We start from the raw sequence: 22253 nt of genomic DNA, 5'->3' as shown, positions 1-22253 counted from the left end.
TGCAATACTTTATCATAATTATCATGCTCCCACTAACATGATGATTATTAGCATAACACTTATGCTCCCACTAGCTTTGACATGTCCTCAGAAATCAACTGGATAGTCTGAAATTTAGATTCATACACCCTTTCCGTAGATAGCTCACCTGTGTGTCTAAGCAATTTCAAGAACCATGAAAAGGGATACCGTAATCATAGTCTCAATTGCTTAGGCATTTGCCATTTCTGACAAGTCCATGTTAGTGTGCCGGTTAACCACACGCGCTCCACTAACGACTTTTGAAAATGTAAATAACACCATTGATATCTACGTAAAATCTACTTAGTTAAAGCATTTCCTCACCATCATTTTCATGAATCGGAGAGAAACCTTATGACACTTAGATTTTATAGTGTATGAGTTCCTATCCATGTGAATTTGTCAAAACCATAATCACAAGATAAGGTTAGTGACAAATTCAGCCTTACATGGATTAAACTTGTTCAATCTTAGTTTCTTGTCACCTTGGTAGCATAAGGCCCACCAATGCTTCCAAGTTGAACTCTGATAACTCACATGAAAATTCAACTTATTTGAAGTAGGTACAGAAATAAGAATTATGTCAACACGATAGGTTGCAAACCTTAAGTCGTGTGCTAGTGATAAACTTCAGGTTCTATTCTTGATTAGTTCTTGAGACTTTCAAGACCTTTAAGACTCCCACTGTCCTCTTGACCTATAAGACTTCCTTGCCAAACATCCAAGAGATAGTGCAGATTCTAATCAAGACAAACACTTCACACAATTGGCCTTAGTTGGTCTTTGTTTTATCCAAAACATCACAAATTACCAATTTCAAATGTACAAGAGTAGAAAACTTTTACACTTACATTTGACAAGTGTTTTAAACCTTCTTTAAGACATGTCACTCAAATAACAATCTTGGAGTATGACTCTAAGACTTGTATTAGAATGAAGTATGAGTCATCTTCTTGATTTAACCATTTCAACAATTCAAGTTCCTCTTCTTAGTCATAAGAATGCACTAAGATTTTCCTTAGAGAATTAATTTTGATATGGTTTCTTAATCATTAAGATGATCACAAAACTGATACTAAAGTACTCTCCCATCTTTTCAGATTTGAGAAACTTCTATCTTTCTGCCTAATTTAATTCTTCTTATTCGCCCTGCCATACATTGGAACCTTTTTCCAATGTCTCAGAATTACACTTATGCTTGTAAGTATAACCATATTTACTGAACTTAAGTAAATCATGACGAATAGTCTTATCAATCTTTTGTGATGGACTTAATCAGTGCACAAGAATGTGTACTCGATCCCTTAGTCCATTACTTGACTCACACATCCATGTGAATAAGTAATTAGTCTTAATTTTTCCAATACTTGAAAGTTCTCATTCATCATGCTATATAGCTTGCATGATTCCATGTTCCGGTCCAATTGAAACTTGGGTGATGAGAATCTTTCCTTATTTGGTAAATTTAGACATTACCACAAATGAAAGAATCAATTTCATATTTCCACTCTTGCTATTATTGGAATCATATAAGCAACAATTTTTTTTTCTCAAATGCCATTGTAAGGATATTTTAAAATAAATAAAATCTAAAATTTTTCTTTTATTTTAAAACTTTGCAGAAAAACTTATCCTTACAATCCATATGAAAACTTGTTGTTATCTATTCCTAAGCAATATCTCATAACTCCTAAGAAGTAGCTCAAGAATCCGATCTTCAAAGTACGCGATAGAAATTCATCTATGCGATCAGATTCAGCATATTCTTTCTTTAAGTTCCTTTACTTTTCTTTGATTCTTAAAACATCACCATGTGACCTAGTCACATCATGTATCAAGAATCTCAGAATAGAAACTTAACAGAGTTAGATAGTGGACTTTACCTGAAGTAGAGTCAAACTTATTGACTGTAACATCCTTAGGTAAATTTGGCAGATTCGTAACCAATTTCCCTTCCTTTTAGGAATATAAACATATAGACCCTTTGATAATGGTACACGGGACTATCACAGACTTAGCTTTTCTCTTTACCATTTGGTCAACCGAGTTGACTATGGTCGATCCCTTTCCATTGGGAAGAGAATGCTTTTCGGGATTTCCTGTGTCACTATTGTCAATGTCCATCAAGTTTTAAGGAAGTTGATCTTAAAAAATAGATAAGATCATTAAGGGCCTTGTCATAGTCTTTTTCATAGGTGTCCCAAAGGAACTCACTATGTGACTTTGACACCCAACTCTCCCGGCTTGTCAATATGTGACTACATCTCCAAGATGTGACCACACCTAGACCTTGCCTTGCCAATAGGGATTGAGTGACCTTAAATTTTTCTAGAACTTGTGGGTTGGGGAGAATAATTGGAGGAGGTGAATGAAGTATGATATCCATGGGACATCATCTTCATTAGGAAAGCTTGTTTCAAGAGATTTGGGAAGATCATAAATGTCTAAACCAGACATGTTATGGGAGATATTCAAGATAGTTGATTTAAAGTCCTTAATATGACACCCAATATGAAATATTAAGGCTAGGACCCAACAAACTATTTTATAACTTAGACGAGGTATGCCGTAATCCAAGCTATAAAATATTTGAAGGTAGGTGACTGACGATTCACCAATTTCCACCAAGATAAACAAAATGTATTATTAGGTTTTAATTGGTTTTGAAACTCCTAGATCTTTGAGATTCATTGAACTATTCAAAGGCATGTTTCAATCTCGAGTGTGCCCTTCAGGTTTTGTGACTGGGATGCCGAGGATCACAAAACAAGGTGTGAAGTAACCATGCAAATCACTTGGTACCCTTAATAAATTACCCCTCAATCAATGTGCCGGTTAACCACACACGCTCCATCGATACTATGATAAACATTAAGTTACCCTTTTCCTACCTTGTTAAATACGCGTTAGTGTGCCAGTTAACCACACACGCTCCACTAACCGACTTAAACAAAGTGCAAAGTGTAATTTCATGGATTAGCACCTTATTCACATTTTTCTTAAGTAACTAAGATTGGGTATTATTAAGAGTTTAGTTACTTAGTATTTATCATTAATACTTTTAATGAAGGGAGAATTATAGTCCTGTCAAACCCATTCGGCTAACGACCCTCCACCGGTCAAGCAAGCGGTGGGTGAGAGTGGACACCCATTAAGTTGCCATTTTATAGGCAACAACCTTATACCCACCTTATAGACCGGCTTCGTGAATGAGGCGTACTAGCGGTAAGACTGACTTTACTCTTATACATACATACATATATATATATATATATATATATATATATATATATATATATATATATATATACATATATATATATATATATATGTATATATATATTATTAACTTATAATATTATAAAGTATAAGGGTTGAATTTTAACTTTTAAAATTCTAAGGGCTGACTTGGAATTAAAGTATTCATAAGTGAAAGCTTTACAAATTCCAAAACTTGCGGGCAAGTTTTGAAACTATTCAAAACTAATTAATTCCATAACTTATGTGTTTAAAGTAGTTTTAATCCAAAAACTCTTCAAGTTCCATAACTTGAGGACAAGTTATGGAAGACTTTAAATTATTAAAGAATGTAACTTTTTCTTTATTTTGTAACTTATGGAATTAATTATGGTTACACTTTATTTATTTATTTATTAATGAAGTGACTCTTGAACCTCCATAACTTAAGGACAAGACTCTTCATCTTTTGTAACCATTGCCAACTTTTATGAGTTTTATGAAACTTAAATGTGACTTTTCATATAACTTGAGGACAAGTTACAAAAACACATTTTAGAATCAACTCTTAGATTAATTTGGATTGAAAACACTAATTTCACATAACTTTCCTATTAATCTAAGCAACTCATAAGAACAAGATAATTCAAATCAAACTTTTTCATGTAATTAGCCTAATCACTAAACTAATTCAAAGCATGAATCTATTGACAATTATCTTTGAAATTGGATTAGCATGAACATTACCACATCAAAAACAAGTTTATAAGTTCAAAAACAACTTAGGGTAATGTTCCTAGTCCATTTCTAGCCAAAAACCTCGAAAATATGCTATCTGGGGCTCCTACTCGGCGAGTGCATGAACCTACTCGGCGAGTACAGTGCCCAGAAAGCCAGAAAATTGAGTTTTTCAGCATTTTTCAGCAATTTGCATCAAGTATAATAGAAAACAAACCTAGCTCTGATACCACTATTGGGTTTTGAGCATTCTAACACTCCTAAGTGTACATGCAACCCTAAATACCTTGGATCTATGTTTTCTCTATTATACATGCAAATAAGAACATCCAAGGTATTATCCTAATCTAGCATACAGAACAATGAGTGTAACAAGATAGAATACATACCTCTTTGATGTAGAAAATCTTCATGAAGCTTGAGTGCCTAGCCCCAATAGTGTGGAAGCCTCAAATGGAATCACAATCACCAAAACACTTAGAATAACTTGAGAGAATTCTACAACTCATGAAATCGGCTAGCCCTTTCTTACTCTCACTCACTAGTCGCCGATTTTGGTCAAGAATAAGATGCTTATATAGTTAGGGTTACACCATGTAAACCCTAATTGACATGGCCTTTCATTTCCATGATCCATGGGTACAAATACACCATGGAGCATCCATGGACCATCCTATGGGTTTTAGCCCAACTTGATTATCCATGGAGCATTAGCCCACTATACAAGTATGGATGATTTACACAATCAACCCATATATTTAATTAGTCTTATTTTGATCACTTAATTAATCCTAGATTAATTCTTGATCAATACTAATTAAATAATCTTATTATTCTTATTATTAATATACTAGAACTTAATATATTAATAACCATAAGTGTCTTATTTCTCTCATTATAGTCTATCCAAGTGCATGATGGTATGCAACCCAAATGGACCATGCCGGGTCGGCTCAAGTCTTACCAATTATAGTTATGGACTTAGACATTAATCCAACAAAACGGAGCTTGAGACAATTCCGTTAGATCAATTCTCGTGAACGACCTAAACGCATGAATATCCTTATACAATTCTGAATTACCACTCTTACGAATGACAATCCGCATTCTGAGAGCATCATGAAATCCCCAGGCAGCCACTCCTGATCTATCTCCAAATGTATCCCGGAACCTAACAACTTCAAGATCAGTAACAGTTATTAAGGGTTCGCTCCGAAATGTATTCTGAATAATATTCCGTTTAAACAACAGTTGTCCTTTCTGAACATCATCTTCTTGATTACGACTAATAAGTTCTTGAATGTGTGGAGCCAATGGAGGTTCAACAACAACACGCTCAGCAGTACCAGAAGACTGACCGACTGGTAGGTCAACCGGAAAAGCTTGTACGTGAAGATTAATCCTTTGTTCTTCAACGGATGTCTGATATTTCTCACCAAAATCAGCTTCAAGTTTCTTCTTTAACTCAAAATAACTCGAAGTCAGCAGATTAAAATGATCTTGTAAATCGGAGATCTGTTTGCTTTTCACCTTCTTATCCTTCTTAAGTCCAGCCAGTTGTCCGCGAAGATCGATATTCTCGGCACGAAGCTCTGCCACCTGAATATCAAGCTCAATATTTTTCTGGCTGAGAATCGAAATTTCTTTCTGCAGACCAACAAGAGTAAGTTGTCATCCCTCGCACCACCTTCTTCAATGGAAACTCCCTTTCCTCGAGGATCTGGCAATGCAATTTGTTCTTCAGAAGAACCACCAACATCAAATGTTGAACTCGGACCAGTTGGAAACATCTTTGTAGTGGTTAGCCTTGTAGTAATAGTAGTGAAAGGTGGGGTAGGAAGACCACTCACCAAACTTGTGATTAGTTTAGATTGTCTTGCATCAAGTCTTCTTCTTTTAGATTGTTGTTGGTCAGCTTCAGGAGAAAACACACTCACAAACGGTTTGCGAGTAGGAGAAACAGACACAGGAGGCGAACATCCCATAACCATCTTGTAACAACGCAAATTTTCAACAAATTTTTCATTTTAAAAATAAAGTACTTTCATTCAAAACAAGGCGTAAATAATTTAAGTGTCATGTCAAATACAAATTGTCTAAATCCCAAGATCATAAAAACATCCTTCAGTGTGTACAGATCACGCCGGCGCCTTCCCACGGTCCTCGCTAGTACCTGAAACACATACATAACAACTGTAAACATAAATGCTTAGTGAGTTCCCCAATATACAACTTACGCACATACGCCTTTCCAGGCCCTGACCTTCCGGTCCATGTGTCTCAGGGGACTTCCGTCCCTGCTGGGTAAACCTTCCGGCCCTACCCACGCCGACCTTCCGGTCCATCACACAACATATTGCCTTCCGGCCCATAACATATTGCCTTCCGGCCCATAATATAATCGCCTTCCGGCCCATGACATACATAGCACATATAACAAATAACTTACCACATATAGCATACATATCACATATCATATCTGACCTTCCGGTCACACAGTCAACCCTTCCGGGTACAGTATAGTGAGAAGACTCACCTCGTAAATGTCGAAACCTAACAAATCCCGAAGTCACTCGTACTCGATCCGCCGGGCTACAACCTCCCTATAACATCATATATCTCTTATTAACACTTTTATCTTCTAAGTTTAACTGCCCCTAAGAAGTCACACATAGGTCAACTCTGGTCAACGGTCAACGGTCAACTTGACCGGACTCGGCGAGTGCCATGGCGACTCGGCGAGTCTAGACGTCCTCCAATTCTCTAAGATTCCCCTTCTACTCGTCGAGTATCCTCCTTGACCCGACGAGTTACTCCTGGAAGAATCGCGGGGCCACCCCGACTCAACTCGCCGAGTCTGAAGAACAACTCGACGAGTTCCAGTTAATCTTCAAGCTACTCGCCGAGTCTGTTCATCGGACTCGGCGAGTCCATGCCATGCAACCGCTCAAACTGCTTTCTAAGGTCAGAACTGCTCCGACCAATCATAGGTCTGGCCTTCCTAGACTGATCCATCACGTAAGGTCCTCATTTCGGTGCTCATGATACACCCCAAGACTTATAATTTACATATTGACCTAAGGCATAAGGATTCCAATCCAAAACCTTCATCAATTCCCGAAATGCACAGGCATGGGACATTCTGGACCTCCAAAGGTCCCAATACAGGGTTACAATCGTTTGGGGGACTAGGGTAACATTCAATCTAGTCACAAAAGGGTTCCATAAACCCTAATTCCATAAACACATCAACATAGCAGAGTATACTCGAATTCTTACCTGGATGATGTACTCTCTGTGTCCCCAATCCTCAGAACGTGACTCCCTTGTTGTTCCTTTAGCCAAGCCCTTCCCTTCCTTGCACAACAACTCCTTCAAAATCACCAATGGCCTTTAACCTTGCTCCAGATACACACAATCGATTTAGGGTTCCTCTCAGAAGGCTAAAATGAACAATGACGGCCAATAAGTCCCTTTTATACGTCCCAAACCTGAACGGTTAGGGTTTTCGCTAAACAGCGCAGACTCGCCGAGTCCATATCCGGACTCGTCGAGTCCAGTCGCGAACCCGCGACCAGGTCTGCGATCCTACTCGGCAAGTCTAGGCTCCACTCGCCGAGTCCCCTCTTAAAACACCCCAAAAACATAATTTTAACAATACCTGAGATTCCGGGCTGTTACAATTCTCCCCCACTAGGATTAGACTTCGCCCTCGAAGTCTCACTCTGGAAATAGTTCCGGATGTTGCTCCCGCATCTCACGTTCCGGCTCCCAAGTCATTTCCGATCCCTTCTGGTGTTGCCACTGAACCAACACCAGAGGTACCTCCTTGTTCCTCAGAACCTTGATCTTCCGATCCCTGATGGCCACTGGTCTCTCAGCATAATTCAGGCTCGCATCCACCTGAATATCCTCTAATGGAACCACTGCCGACTCATCGGCTATGCACTTCCTCAATTGCGACACATGAAAAGTGTCGTGGATTTGCCCCAACTCCGCTGGCAACTCCAAACGATAGGCTACCCGACCTATCCTTGGAATCACACGAAATGGCCCAATATACCGGGGCCCCAACTTGCCCCTCTTCCTGAATCGAATCACCCCTTTCCAAGGAGAGACCTTCAGGAGAACGAAGTCGCCGACTTGAAACTCAAGCTCGGATTGGCGCCTGTCTGCATAACTCTTCTGTCGGCTCTGGGCGGTCAATAACCTCTGTCTAACTTGCTGAATCTGCTCTGTCGTCTGGAGCACGATCTCTATGCTGCCCATCACTCTCTGTCCCACTTCTCCCCAGCAAATGGGGGTCCGACACCTCATACCATACAACAGCTCAAAAGGTGGCATACCAATGCTCGAATGATGGCTGTTGTTGTAGGAAAACTCTGCCAAGGGTAAATACGCATCCCAGCTACCCCCGAAGTCTAACACACACGCTCGAAGCATGTCCTCCAGTGTCTGAATCGTCCGCTCGCTCTGACCGTCTGTCTGGGGATGGTATGCGGTACTAAAATGCAATTTAGTACCCAGCTCTTCATGGAATTTCTTCTAGAACCTGGAAGTGAAGCGCACATCACGGTCTGAAACAATCGAGATCGGCACCCCATGCCGAGATACCACTTCTCTCACATATAACTCCGCCAACTTCTCCGCTGAAGAACTCTCACTGATGACAAGGAAGTGTGCACTCTTCGTCAACCTATCCACAATCACCCAAATGGCATCGACTCCTCTGGCAGTCCTCGGTAATTTGGTAATGAAATCCATAGTGATCTGTTCCCACTTCCACTCGGGAACCTCCAATGGCTGCAACTTGCCATGCGGTCTCTGGTTCTCGGCCTTAACCCGACGGCAAGTCAAGCACCTCTCAACGAACCATGTGACGTCCCTCTTCATACAGGGCCACCAATACTCTTTCCTCAAATCCAAATACATCTTCGTAGCACCGGGATGGATCGAGAATTTCGACCTATGAGCCTCTTCCATCAACGAATTACGCGTACCGCCCACGAACGGTACCCAAATCCGACCCTGAAACGTCAGAAGCCCTCGTCCATCCTTAACGAACTCTGAAATTAACCCAATGACCCGCTCTTTCTTCTGCATCTCTGGTCGCACAGCCTCGGCCTGTGCCCCACGAATAGCATCCAATACTGGAGTCATCACAGTCAATCTCAAACATACAACTCGCAATGGAGTGCTTTCCGCCCTGCGGCTCAATGCATCGGCTACCACATTAGCCTTGCCTGGGTGGTACAGGATCTCACAATCATAATCCTTGACCACATCCAACCACCTCCTCTGACGCATATTTAGGTTGGGCTGATCCATCAAGTACTTCAAGCTCTTATGGTCCGTGTATATCGTACATCGAACCCCATACAGGTAGTGACGCCAAATCTTGAGAGCGAACATTACTGCCCCCAACTCTAAATCATGCATGGGATATCTCGCCTCATGAGGCTTAAGCTGCCTCGACGCATAAGCTATCACATGACCCCTCTGCATCAACACTGCACCCAGTCCCGAAATCGATGCGTCGCAATATACTACAAAATCTTCCATCCCTTCCGGGAGAGCTAATACCGGGGCTTCGCACAACCTCTGGCGAAGTGTCTCAAAAGAGGTCTGCTGCTCGGGCCCCCATGAGAATGCAACACCCTTCCGGGTCAATCTGGTGAACGGCACTGCGATCTTGGAGAAATCCTTAATGAATCTCCGATAATACCCTGCCAACCCAAGGAAGCTCCTGATCTCAGAGGGTGACTTCGGCACCTCCCAACTCATCACCGCCTCAACCTTGGCCGGATCGACCAATATCCCCTCCTGATTAACAACATGTCCTAGAAATTGGACCTCCCGCAACCAGAAGTCACATTTGGAGAACTTTGCATAAAGCTTCTCCGACCTCAATACCTCAAGGACCTCCCTTAAATGTTCCTCATGCTGCTCTCTAGATCTCGAATACACTAGAATGTCGTCGATAAATACAATCACTGACCGATCCAACATCGGCCTGCAAACCCTGTTCATGAGATCCATGAACACAGCCGGGGCATTGGTGAGCCCGAAAGGCATCACCACAAACTCATAATGCCCATATCGCGTCCTAAACGCTGTCTTCTGGACGTCCTCATCCCGCACTCTCACCTGATGGTACCCTGACCTCAGATCGATCTTGGAAAACCAAGATGCTCCCTGCAACTGATCGAATAAATCATCGATCCTCGGTAACGGGTAACTGTTCTTGACCGTCAACTTGTTCAACTCCCGGTAATCAATGCACATCCGGTGTGAACCATCCTTCTTCTTGACGAACAGAATAGGTGCTCCCCACGGCGAGTGCCATGGCGACTCGGCGAGTCTAGACGTCCTCCAATTCTCTAAGATTCCCCTTCTACTCGTTGAGTATCCTCCTTAACCCGACGAGTTACTCCTGGAAGAATCGCGGGGCCACCCCGACTCAACTCACCGAGTCTGAAGAACAACTCGACGAGTTCCAGTTAATCTTCAAGCTACTCGCCGAGTCTGTTCATCGGACTCGGCGAGTCCATGCCATGCAACCGCTCAAACTGCTTTCTAAGGTCAGAACTACTCCGACCAATCATAGGTCTGGCCTTCCTAGACTGATCCATCACGTAAGGTCCTCATTTCGGTGCTCATGATACACCCCAAGACTTATAATTTACATATTGACCTAAGGCATAAGGATTCCAATCCAAAACATTCGTCAATTCCCGAAATGCACAGGCATGGGACATTCTGGACCTCCAAAGGTCCCAATACAGGGTTACAATCGTTTGGGGGACTAGGGTAACATTCAATCTAGTCACAAAAGGGTTCCATAAACCCTAATTCCATAAACACATCAACATAGCAGAGTATACTCGAATTCTTACCTGGATGATGTACTCTCTGTGTCCCCAATCCTCAGAATGTGACTCCCTTGCTGTTCCTTTAGCCAAGCCCTTCCCTTCCTTGCACAACAACTCCTTCAAAATCACCAATGGCCGTTAACCTTGCTCTAGATGCACACAATCGATTTAGGGTTCCTCTCAGAAGGCTAAAATGAACAATGACGGCCAATAAGTCCCTTTTATACGTCCCAAACCTGAACGGTTAGGGTTTTCGCTAAACAGCGCAGACTCGCCGAGTCCATATCCGGACTCGTCGAGTCCAGTCGCGAACCCGCGACCAGGTCTGCGATCCTACTCGGCAAGTCTAGGCTCCACTCGCCGAGTCCCCTCTTAAAACACCCCAAAAACATAATTTTAACAATACCTGAGATTCCAGGCTGTTACAATTCTCCCCCACTAGGATTAGACTTCGCCCTCGAAGTCTCACTCTGGAAATAGTTCCGGATGCTGCTCCCGCATCTCACGTTCCGGCTCCCAAGTCATTTCCGATCCCTTCCGGTGTTGCCACTGAACCAACACCAGAGGTACCTCCTTGTTCCTCAAAACCTTGATCTTCCGATCCCTGATGGCCACTGGTCTCTCAGCATAATTCAGGCTCGCATCCACCTGAATATCCTCTAATGGAACCACTGCCGACTCATCGGCTATGCACTTCCTCAATTGCGACACATGAAAAGTGTCGTGGATTTGCCCCAACTCCGCTGGCAACTCCAAACGATAGGCTACCCGGCCTATCCTTGCAATCACACGAAATGGCCCAATATACCGGGGCCCCAACTTGCCCCTCTTCCTGAATCGAATCACCCCTTTCCAAGGAGAGACCTTCAGGAGAACGAAGTCGCCGACTTGAAACTCAAGCTCGGATTGGCGCCTGTCTGCATAACTCTTCGGTCGGCTCTGGGCGGTCAATAACCTAAGTCTAACTTGCTGAATCTGCTCTGTCGTCTGGAGCACGATCTCTGTGCTGCCCATCACTCTCTGTCCCACTTCTCCCCAGCAAATGGGGGTCCGACACCTCCTACCATACAATAGCTCAAAAGGTGGCATACCAATGCTCGAATGATGGCTGTTGTTGTAGGAAAACTCTGCCAAGGGTAAATACGCATCCCAGCTACCCCCGAAGTCTAACACACACGCTCGAAGCATGTCCTCCAGTGTCTGAATCGTCCGCTCGCTCTGACCGTCTGTCTGGGAATGGTATGCAGTACTAAAATGCAATTTAGTACCCAGCTCTTCATGGAATTTCTTCTAGAACCTGGAAGTGAAGCGCACATCACGGTCTGAAACAATCGAGATCGGCACCCCATGCCGAGATACCACTTCTCTCACATATAACTCCACCAACTTCTCCGCTGAAGAACTCTCACTGATGGCAAGGAAGTGTGCACTCTTCGTCAACCTATCCACAATCACCCAAATGGCATCGACTCCTCTGGCAGTCCTCGGTAATTTGGTAATGAAATCCATAGTGATCTGTTCCGACTTCCACTCGGGAACCTCCAATGGCTGCAACTTGCCATGCGGTCTCTGGTGCTCGGCCTTAACCCTACGGCAGGTCAAGCACCTCTCAACGAACCATGCGACGTCCCTCTTCATACAGGGCCACCAATACTCTTTCCTCAAATCCAAATACATCTTCGTAGCACCGGGATGGATCAAGAATTTCGACCTATGAGCCTCTTCCATTAACGAATTACGCGTACCGCCCACGAACGGTACCCAAATCCGACCCTGAAACGTCAGAAGCCCTCGTCCATCCTTAACGAACTCTGAAATTAACCCAATGATCCGCTCTTTCTTCTGCATCTCTGGTCGCACAGCCTCGGCCTGTGCCCCACGAATAGCATCCAATACTGGAGTCATCACAGTCAATCTCAAACATACAACTCGCAATGGAGTGCTTTCCGCCCTGCGGCTCAATGCATCGGCTACCACATTAGCCTTGCCTGGGTGGTACAGGATCTCACAATCATAATCCTTGACCACATCCAACCACCTCCTCTGACGCATATTTAGGTTGGGCTGATCCATCAAGTACTTCAAGCTCTTATGGTCCGTGTATATCGTACATCGAACCCCATACAGGTAGTGACGCCAAATCTTGAGAGCGAACATTACTGCCCCCAACTCTAAATCATGCATGGGATATCTCGCCTCATGAGGCTTAAGCTGCCTCGACGCATAAGCTATCACACGACCCCTCTGCATCAACACTGCACCCAGTCCCGAAATCGATGCGTCGCAATATACTACAAAATCTTCCATCCCTTCCGGGAGAGCTAATACCGGGGCTTCACACAACCTCTGGCGAAGTGTCTCAAAAGAGGTCTGCTGCTCGGGCCCCCATGAGAATGCAACACCCTTCCGGGTCAATCTGGTGAGCGGCACTGCGATCTTGGAGAAATCCTTAATGAATCTCTGATAATACCCTGCCAACCCAAGGAAGCTCCTGATCTCAGAGGGTGACTTCGGCACCTCCCAACTCATCACCGCCTCAACCTTGGCCGGATCGACCAATATCCCCTCCTGATTAACAACATGTCCTAGAAATTGGACCTCCCGCAACCAGAAGTCACATTTGGAGAACTTTGCATAAAGCTTCTCCGACCTCAATACCTCAAGGACCTCCCTCAAATGTTCCTCATGCTGCTCTCTAGATCTCGAATACACTAGAATGTCGTCGATAAATACAATCACTGACCGATCCAACATCGGCCTGCAAACCCTGTTCATGAGATCCATGAACACGGCCGGGGCATTGGTGAGCCCGAAAGGCATCACCACAAACTCATAATGCCCATATCGCGTCCTAAACGCTGTCTTCTGGACGTCCTCATCCCGCACTCTCACCTGATGGTACCCTGACCTCAAATCGATCTTGGAAAACCAAGATGCTCCCTGCAACTGATCGAATAAATCATCGATCCTCGGTAACGGGTAACTGTTCTTGACCGTCAACTTGTTCAACTCCCGGTAATCAATGCACATCCGGTGTGAACCATCCTTCTTCTTGACGAACAGAATAGGTGCTCCCCACGGCGAGCTGCTCGCCCGAATGAATCCCTTCCCCAGCAACTCCTGGAGCTGCGAGGACAACTCTTGCATCTCTGGAGGTGCAAGACGATAAGGCACTTTAGCAATAGGCGCGGCCCCCGGAACCAGGTCGATACCAAACTCTACTTGCCTCACAGGAGGTACTCCCGGCAGCTCCTCGGGGAAAACATCTGGAAACTCACGGACCACTGGGACCTCCTCAACTGACCTCGGTCTCTCGGAAACCTCCCGCGTATCCATCACATACGCCACAAAACCCTTACAGCCCTGCTGTAGACACTGCCTCGCTCTAGCGGCCGAACAAAAAGCTGATCCCGAACGGGTACCCTCGCCGTACACCGAAAGGACTCCCCCACTATGGTCTTGAATAGTCACCAGCTGACGCTCACAGTCGATGACAGCGCCGAATCGGCTCAACCAGTCCATGCCCACGATGACACAGACGTCACCCATCGCAATAGGAATCAGGTCAATCGGGAACTCAACCCCGAAAATCTCTAGCACGCACCCCCGAAGAACCTCCGTGGCACAAATCACTCTCTCGTTAGCTACAGAAACTCTCAAAGGTCGGCTCAACGACTCATGACTAACACTGATATGCTGACTAAAGGCTAAAGATACAAAGGACCTACTCGCACCCGAGTCAAATAACACTAAGGCAGGCACAGAGTTCACAAGGAAAGTACCTACGCGTATAATAACATAAGCATAACATCTCGACATTAAAATTATTACATGAATTACAGCATACCTGCCACAACATCGGGCGCAGCGCGGACCTCCTCCGCAGTCAGCTGAAAGGCTCTTCCCCGAGCCCTCGGGGCCTCGGCCTTCACCGGTCGAGTCGCAGTAGCTCTGGCAGCAGGTGCAGATCCCTGAAGAAGCTGAGGGCACTCGGCCTTCCGATGGCCTGTCTGGTTGCAATGAAAGCAAACCGTAAACCCCTTGGGGCACTCCCTAGCAATGTGCCCCTCCTTGCCACACTTGTAGCAAGCACCAGATCGACATGCCCCATCATGACCCTTGCCGCACTTTCCGCAAGTGCGGCCCTTCGAACCTCCTGTCCTCGAATCGGCGGACTTTATCCGCTTGGCTGCCGGCTGGGACTGAGCCGGTCGCCGGTCCACACGCTGAGACTCGGCCTCCTCCCTGGCCTGGGTCTCCAACTCGATCTCGCGCTTCCTGGCATTCGCCTGAAGCTCAGCAAAAGTATGGTAGGTGGAGTTTGACACAAACTCCCGGATATCCCTCCTCAACACACCCAAGTACCGGCTCATCCGAGCCTGATCAGTGGACACCAGCTCGGGGCAGAACATCGCTCTCTCATGAAACTTCCGCGTGATCACCGCAACCGAATCAGTACCCTGCTTGAGGGTTAAGAACTCCTGAACCAATCGTTCCCTCTCTACCGGGGAACGTACTCGTCCCTGAACATAGCAGTAAACCCCTCCTAAGTCACTGCTGTAATCTCTGCCAAAGTGAAGTTCGCCGTCAGGAACTTCCACCAATCCTTCGCTCCCAGACGGAGCTGGTTCAAAGCGAACCGTACCCTCAGGTGCTCCGGACATGAACAAGTGTAGAAGCACCCCTCTATATCCGCGATCCACCTCATCGCAACAATCGGATCCTGCGTCCCATCGAACTCAGGTGGCTTCGTGTTGCTAAACTCCCGGAACAGCAACGAGTCACCCCCCCCCCCCCCCCCCGTGGCCTGGCAGCGGCCACAGCTGCGGTAGCTGCAGCGGCTGCAGCTTCAGTCAATGCAGCGTACCGCTCCTCAAACGTCTCCATCAGGGTGGTCTTAATAGACCCAAACATCTCCGGGATCTCATCCCGGATCGCCGCAGCTACCTCCTCGTGAATCATCTGACGAATCTCCTCGTCACTCACACCGCTCGAACTCGCTCTGTGGCGTGGCCTAACCATGATGTCTCTGAAATACAACATAAAACTATCAGAGACTCCATCGAGTATAATCGCACTCGATAACGCAACCCCACTCAGTCTCCGATATTCAGGGATTCTTACTTGGGTCTCCCACTGACCCGGTGTCTTCGGTAGTATGGGCCCAATACTACCGACCACACCACATCAGCATTCATCCCAAGTCTTCCTCCCCAAACCCCGGATAGTGAGTACTCTACTTCTGTTATGCACTATCTACTCGTACACTAGCAAAGCATCTCATATCGGCAAACTTCCCTAGACTAAGGTATCACAATTCAGGCCACTCTAGTCCTATCATGAATACCTAGTCTTCTAGCATGCATAACAATTCATATCATATAATATTGTAAGGTATTTTGGGGATCTTTACCGTTCGGGCGCTGACTGATCGTACACACTGCTTCTTTCTTGTTTACCACAAAATCATTCATAAAAGTTTATGCCTTTATTTGTAAAAGTTTTCCTCAAATCCTTGGTTTGAGTTCAGTTACGCCCGAAGGTGCACCCGAATCCCTCAAACCAAGGCTCTGATACCAATTGTAACAACGCAAATTTTCAACAAATTTTTCATTTTAAAAATAAAGTACTTTCATTCAAAACAAGGCGTAAATAATTTAAGTGTCATGTCAAATACAAATTGTCTAAATCCCAAGATCATAAAAACATCCTTCAGTGTGTACAGATCACGCCGGCGCCTTCCCACGGTCCTCGCTAGTACCTGAAACACATACATAACAACTGTAAGCATAAATGCTTAGTGAGTTCCCCAATATACAACTTACGCACATACGCCTTTCCAGGCCCTGACCTTCCGGTCCATGTGTCTCAGGGGACTTCCGTCCCTGCTGGGTAAACCTTCCATCCCTACCCACGCCGACCTTCCGGTCCATCACACAACATATTGCCTTCCGGCCCATAACATATTGCCTTCCGACCCATAATATAATCGCCTTCCGGCCCATGACATACATAGCACATGTAACAAATAACTTACCACATATAGCATACATATCACATATCATATCTGACCTTCCGGTCACACAGTCAACCCTTCCGGGTACAGTATAGTGAGAAGACTCACCTCGTAAATGTCGAAACCTAACAAATCCCGAAGTCACTCGTACTCGATCCGCCGGGCTACAACCTCCCTATAACATCATATATCTCTTATTAACACTTTTATCTTCTAAGTTTAACTGCCCCTAAGAAGTCATACATAGGTCAACTCTAGTCAACAGTCAACTTGACCGGACTCAGCGAGTGCCATGGCGACTCGGCGAGTCTAGACGTCCTCCAATTCTCTAAGATTCCCCTTCTACTCGTCGAGTATCCTCCTTGACCCGACGAGTTACTCCTGGAAGAATCGCGGGGCCACCCCGACTCAACTCGCCAAGTCTGAAGAACAACTCGACGAGTTCCAGTTAATCTTCAAGCTACTCGCCGAGTCTGTTCATCGGACTCGGCGAGTCCATGCCATGCAACCGCTCAAACTGCTTTCTAAGGTCAGACCTGCTCCGACCAATCATAGGTCTGGCCTTCCTAGACTGATCCATCACGTAAGGTCCTCATTTCGGTGCTCATGATACACCCCAAGACTTATAATTTACATATTGACCTAAGGCATAAGGATTCCAATCCAAAACCTTCATCAATTCCCGAAATGCACAGGCATGGGACATTCTGGACCTCCAAAGGTCCCAATACAGGGTTACAATCGTTTGGGGGACTAGGGTAACATTCAATCTAGTCACAAAAGGGTTCCATAAACCCTAATTCCATAAACACATCAACATAGCAGAGTATACTCGAATTCTTACCTGGATGATGTACTCTCTGTGTCCCCAATCCTCAGAACGTGACTCCCTTGCTGTTCCTTTAGCCAAGCCCTTCCCTTCCTTGCACAACAACTCCTTCAAAATCACCAATGGCCTTTAACCTTGCTCCAGATGCACACAATCGATTTAGGGTTCCTCTCAGAAGGCTAAAATGAACAATGACGGCCAATAAGTCCCTTTTATACGTCCCAAACCTGAACGGTTAGGGTTTTCGCTAAACAGCGCAGACTCGCCGAGTCCATATCCGGACTCGTCGAGTCCAGTCGCGAACCCGCGACCAGGTCTGCGATCCTACTCGGCAAGTCTAGGCTCCACTCGCCGAGTCCCCTCTTAAAACACCCCAAAAACATAATTTTAACAATACCTGAGATTCCGGGCTGTTACAATTCTCCCCCACTAGGATTAGACTTCGCCCTCGAAGTCTCAATCTGGAAATAGTTCCGGATGTTGCTCCCGCATCTCACGTTCCGGCTCCCAAGTCATTTCCGATCCCTTCTGGTGTTGCCACTGAACCAACACCAGAGGTACCTCCTTGTTCCTCAGAACCTTGATCTTCCGATCCCTGATGGCCATTGGTCTCTCAGCATAATTCAGGCTCGCATCCACCTGAATATCCTCTAATGGAACCACTGCCGACTCATCGGCTATGCACTTCCTCAATTGCGACACATGAAAAGTGTCGTGGATTTGCCCCAACTCCGCTGGCAACTCCAAACGATAGGCTACCCGGCCTATCCTTACAATCACACGAAATGGCCCAATATACCGGGGCCCCAACTTGCCCCTCTTCCTGAATCGAATCACCCCTTTCCAAGGAGAGACCTTCAGGAGAACGAAGTCGCCGTCTTGAAACTCAAGCTCGGATTGGCGCCTGTCTGCATAACTCTTCTGTCGGCTCTGGGCGGTCAATAACCTCTGTCTAACTTGCTGAATCTGCTCTGTCGTCTGGAGCACGATCTCTGTGCTGCCCATCACTCTCTGTCCCACTTCTCCCCAGCAAATGGGGGTCCGACACCTCCTACCATACAACAGCTCAAAAGGTGGCATACCAATGCTCGAATGATGGCTGTTGTTGTAGGAAAACTCTGCCAAGGGTAAATACGCATCCCAGCTACCCCCGAAGTCTAACACACACGCTCGAAGCATGTCCTCCAGTGTCTGAATCGTCCGCTTGCTCTGACCGTCTGTCTGGGGATGGTATGCGGTACTAAAATGCAATTTAGTACCCAGCTCTTCATGGAATTTCTTCTAGAACCTGGAAGTGAAGCGCACATCACGGTCTGAAACAATCGAGATCGGCACCCCATGCCGAGATACCACTTCTCTCACATATAACTCCGCCAACTTCTCCGCTGAAGAACTCTCACTGATGGCAAGGAAGTGTGCACTCTTCGTCAACCTATCCACAATCACCCAAATGGCATCGACTCCTCTGGTAGTCCTCGGTAATTTGGTAATGAAATCCATAGTGATCTGTTCCCACTTCCACTCGGGAACCTCCAATGGCTGCAACTTGCCATGCGGTCTCTGGTGCTCGGCCTTAACCCTACGGCAGGTCAAGCACCTCTCAACGAACCATGCGACGTCCCTCTTCATACAGGGCCACCAATACTCTTTCCTCAAATCCAAATACATCTTCGTAGCACCGGGATGGATCGAGAATTTCGACCTATGAGCCTCTTCCATCAACGAATTACGCGTACCGCCCACGAACGGTACCCAAATCCGACCCTGAAACGTCAGAAGCCCTCGTCCATCCTTAACGAACTCTGAAATTAACCCAACGACCCGCTCTTTCTTCTGCATCTCTGGTCGCACAGCCTCGGCCTGTGCCCCACGAGTAGCATCCAATACTGGAGTCATCACAGTCAATCTCAAACATACAACTCGCAATGGAGTGCTTTCCGCCCTGCGGCTCAATGCATCGGCTACCACATTAGCCTTGCCTGGGTGGTACAGGATCTCACAATCATAATCCTTGACCACATCCAACCACCTCCTCTGACGCATATTTAGGTTGGGCTGATCCATCAAGTACTTCAAGCTCTTATGGTCCGTGTATATCGTACATCGAACCCCATACAGGTAGTGACGCCAAATCTTGAGAGCGAATATTACTGCCCCCAACTCTAAATCATGCATGGGATATCTCGCCTCATGAGGCTTAAGCTGCCTCGACGCATAAGCTATCACATGACCCCTCTGCATCAACACTGCACCCAGTCCCGAAATCGATGCGTCGCAATATACTACAAAATCTTCCATCCCTTCCGGGAGAGCTAATACCGGGGCTTCGCACAACCTCTGGCGAAGTGTCTCAAAAGAGGTCTGCTGCTCGGGCCCCCATGAGAATGCAACACCCTTCCTGGTCAATCTGGTGAGCGGCACTGCGATCTTGGAGAAATCCTTAATGAATCTCCGATAATACCCTGCCAACCCAAGGAAGCTCCTGATCTCAGAGGGTGACTTCGGCACCTCCCAACTCATCACCGCCTCAACCTTGGCCGGATCGACCAATATCCCCTCCTGATTAACAACATGTCCTAGAAATTGGACCTCCCGCAACCAGAAGTCACATTTGGAGAACTTTGCATAAAGCTTCTCCGACCTCAATACCTCAAGGACCTCCCTCAAATGTTCCTCATGCTGCTCTCTAGATCTCGAATACACTAGAATGTCGTCGATAAATACAATCACTGACCGATCCAACATCGGCCTGCAAACCCTGTTCATGAGATCCATGAACACAGCCGGGGCATTGGTGAGCCCGAAAGGCATCACCACAAACTCATAATGCCCATATCGTGTCCTAAACGCTGTCTTCTGGACGTCCTCATCCCGCACTCTCACCTGATGGTACCCTGACCTCAGATCGATCTTGGAAAACCAAGATGCTCCCTGCAACTGATCGAATAAATCATCGATCCTCGGTAACGGGTAACTGTTCTTGACCATCAACTTGTTCGACTCCCGGTAATCAATGCACATCCGGTGTGAACCATCCTTCTTCTTGACGAACAGAATAGGTGCTCCCCACGGCGAGCTCCTCGGCCGAATGAATCCCTTCCCCAGCAACTCCTGGAGCTGCGAGGACAACTCTTGCATCTCTGGAGGTGCAAGACGATAAGGCACCTTAGCAATAGGCGCGGCCCCCGGAACCAGGTCGATACCAAACTCTACTTGCCTCACAGGAGGTACTCCCGGCAGCTCCTCGGGGAAAACATCTGGAAACTCACGGACCACTGGGACCTCCTCAACTGACCTCGGTCTCTCGGAAACCTCCCGCGTATCCATCACATACGCCACAAAACCCTTACAGCCCTGCTGTAGACACTGCCTCGCTCTAGCGGCCGAACAAAAAGCTGATCCCGAACGGGTACCCTCGCCGTACACCGAAAGGACTCCCCCACTATGGTCTTGAATAGTCACCAGCTGACGCTCACAGTCGATGACAGCGCCGAATCGGCTCAACCAGTCCATGCCCACGATGACACAGACGTCACCCATCGCAATAGGAATCAGGTCAATCGGGAACTCAACCCCGAAAATCTCTAGCACGCACCCCCGAAGAACCTCCGTGGCACAAATCACTCTCTCGTTAGCTATAGAAACTCTCAAAGGTCGGCTCAACGACTCATGACTAACGCTGATATGCTGACTAAAGGCTAAAGATACAAAGGACCTACTCGCACCCGAGTCAAATAACACTAAGGCAGGCACAGAGTTCACAAGGAAAGTACCTATGCGTATAATAACATAAGCATAACATCTCGACATTAAAATTATTACATGAATTACAGCATACCTGCCACAACATCGGGCGCAGCGCGGACCTCCTCCGCAGTCAGCTGAAAGGCTCTTCCCCGAGCCCTCGGGGCCTCGGCCTTCACCGGTCAAGTCGCAGTAGCTCTGGCAGCAGGTGCAGATCCCTGAAGAAGCTGAGGGCACTCGGCCTTCCGATGGCCTGTCTGGTTGCAATGAAAGCAAACCGTAAACCCCTTGGGGCACTCCCTAGCAATGTGCCCCTCCTTGCCACACTTGTAGCAAGCACCAGATCGACATGCCCCATCATGACCCTTGCCGCACTTTCCGCAAGTGCGGCCCTTCGAACCTCCTGTCCTCGAATCGGCGGACTTTATCCGCTTGGCTGCCGGCTGGGACTGAGCCGGTCGCCGGTCCACACGCTGAGACTCGGCCTCCTCCCTGGCCTGGGTCTCCAACTCGATCTCGCGCTTCCTGGCATTCGCCTGAAGCTCAGCAAAAGTATGGTAGGTGGAGTTTGACACAAACTCCCGGATATCCCTCCTCAACACACCCAAGTACCGGCTCATCCAAGCCTGATTAGTGGACACCAGCTCGGGGCAGAACATCGCCCTCTCATGAAACTTCCGCGTGATCACCGCAACCGAATCAGTACCCTCCTTGAGGGTTAAGAACTCCTGAACCAATCGTTCCCTCTCTACCGGGGAACGTACTCGTCCCTGAACATAGCACTAAACCCCTCCTA

The sequence above is a fragment of the Lactuca serriola genome, chromosome 8, assembly GCF_051521515.1.
Source record: "Lactuca serriola cultivar US96UC23 chromosome 8, Lser_US96UC23_V15, whole genome shotgun sequence".
In the NCBI taxonomy this organism is placed as follows: Eukaryota; Viridiplantae; Streptophyta; class Magnoliopsida; order Asterales; family Asteraceae; genus Lactuca; species Lactuca serriola.
The sequence above is the reverse complement of the archived record's forward strand: the minus strand, read 5'-3'. Positions refer to the sequence as shown.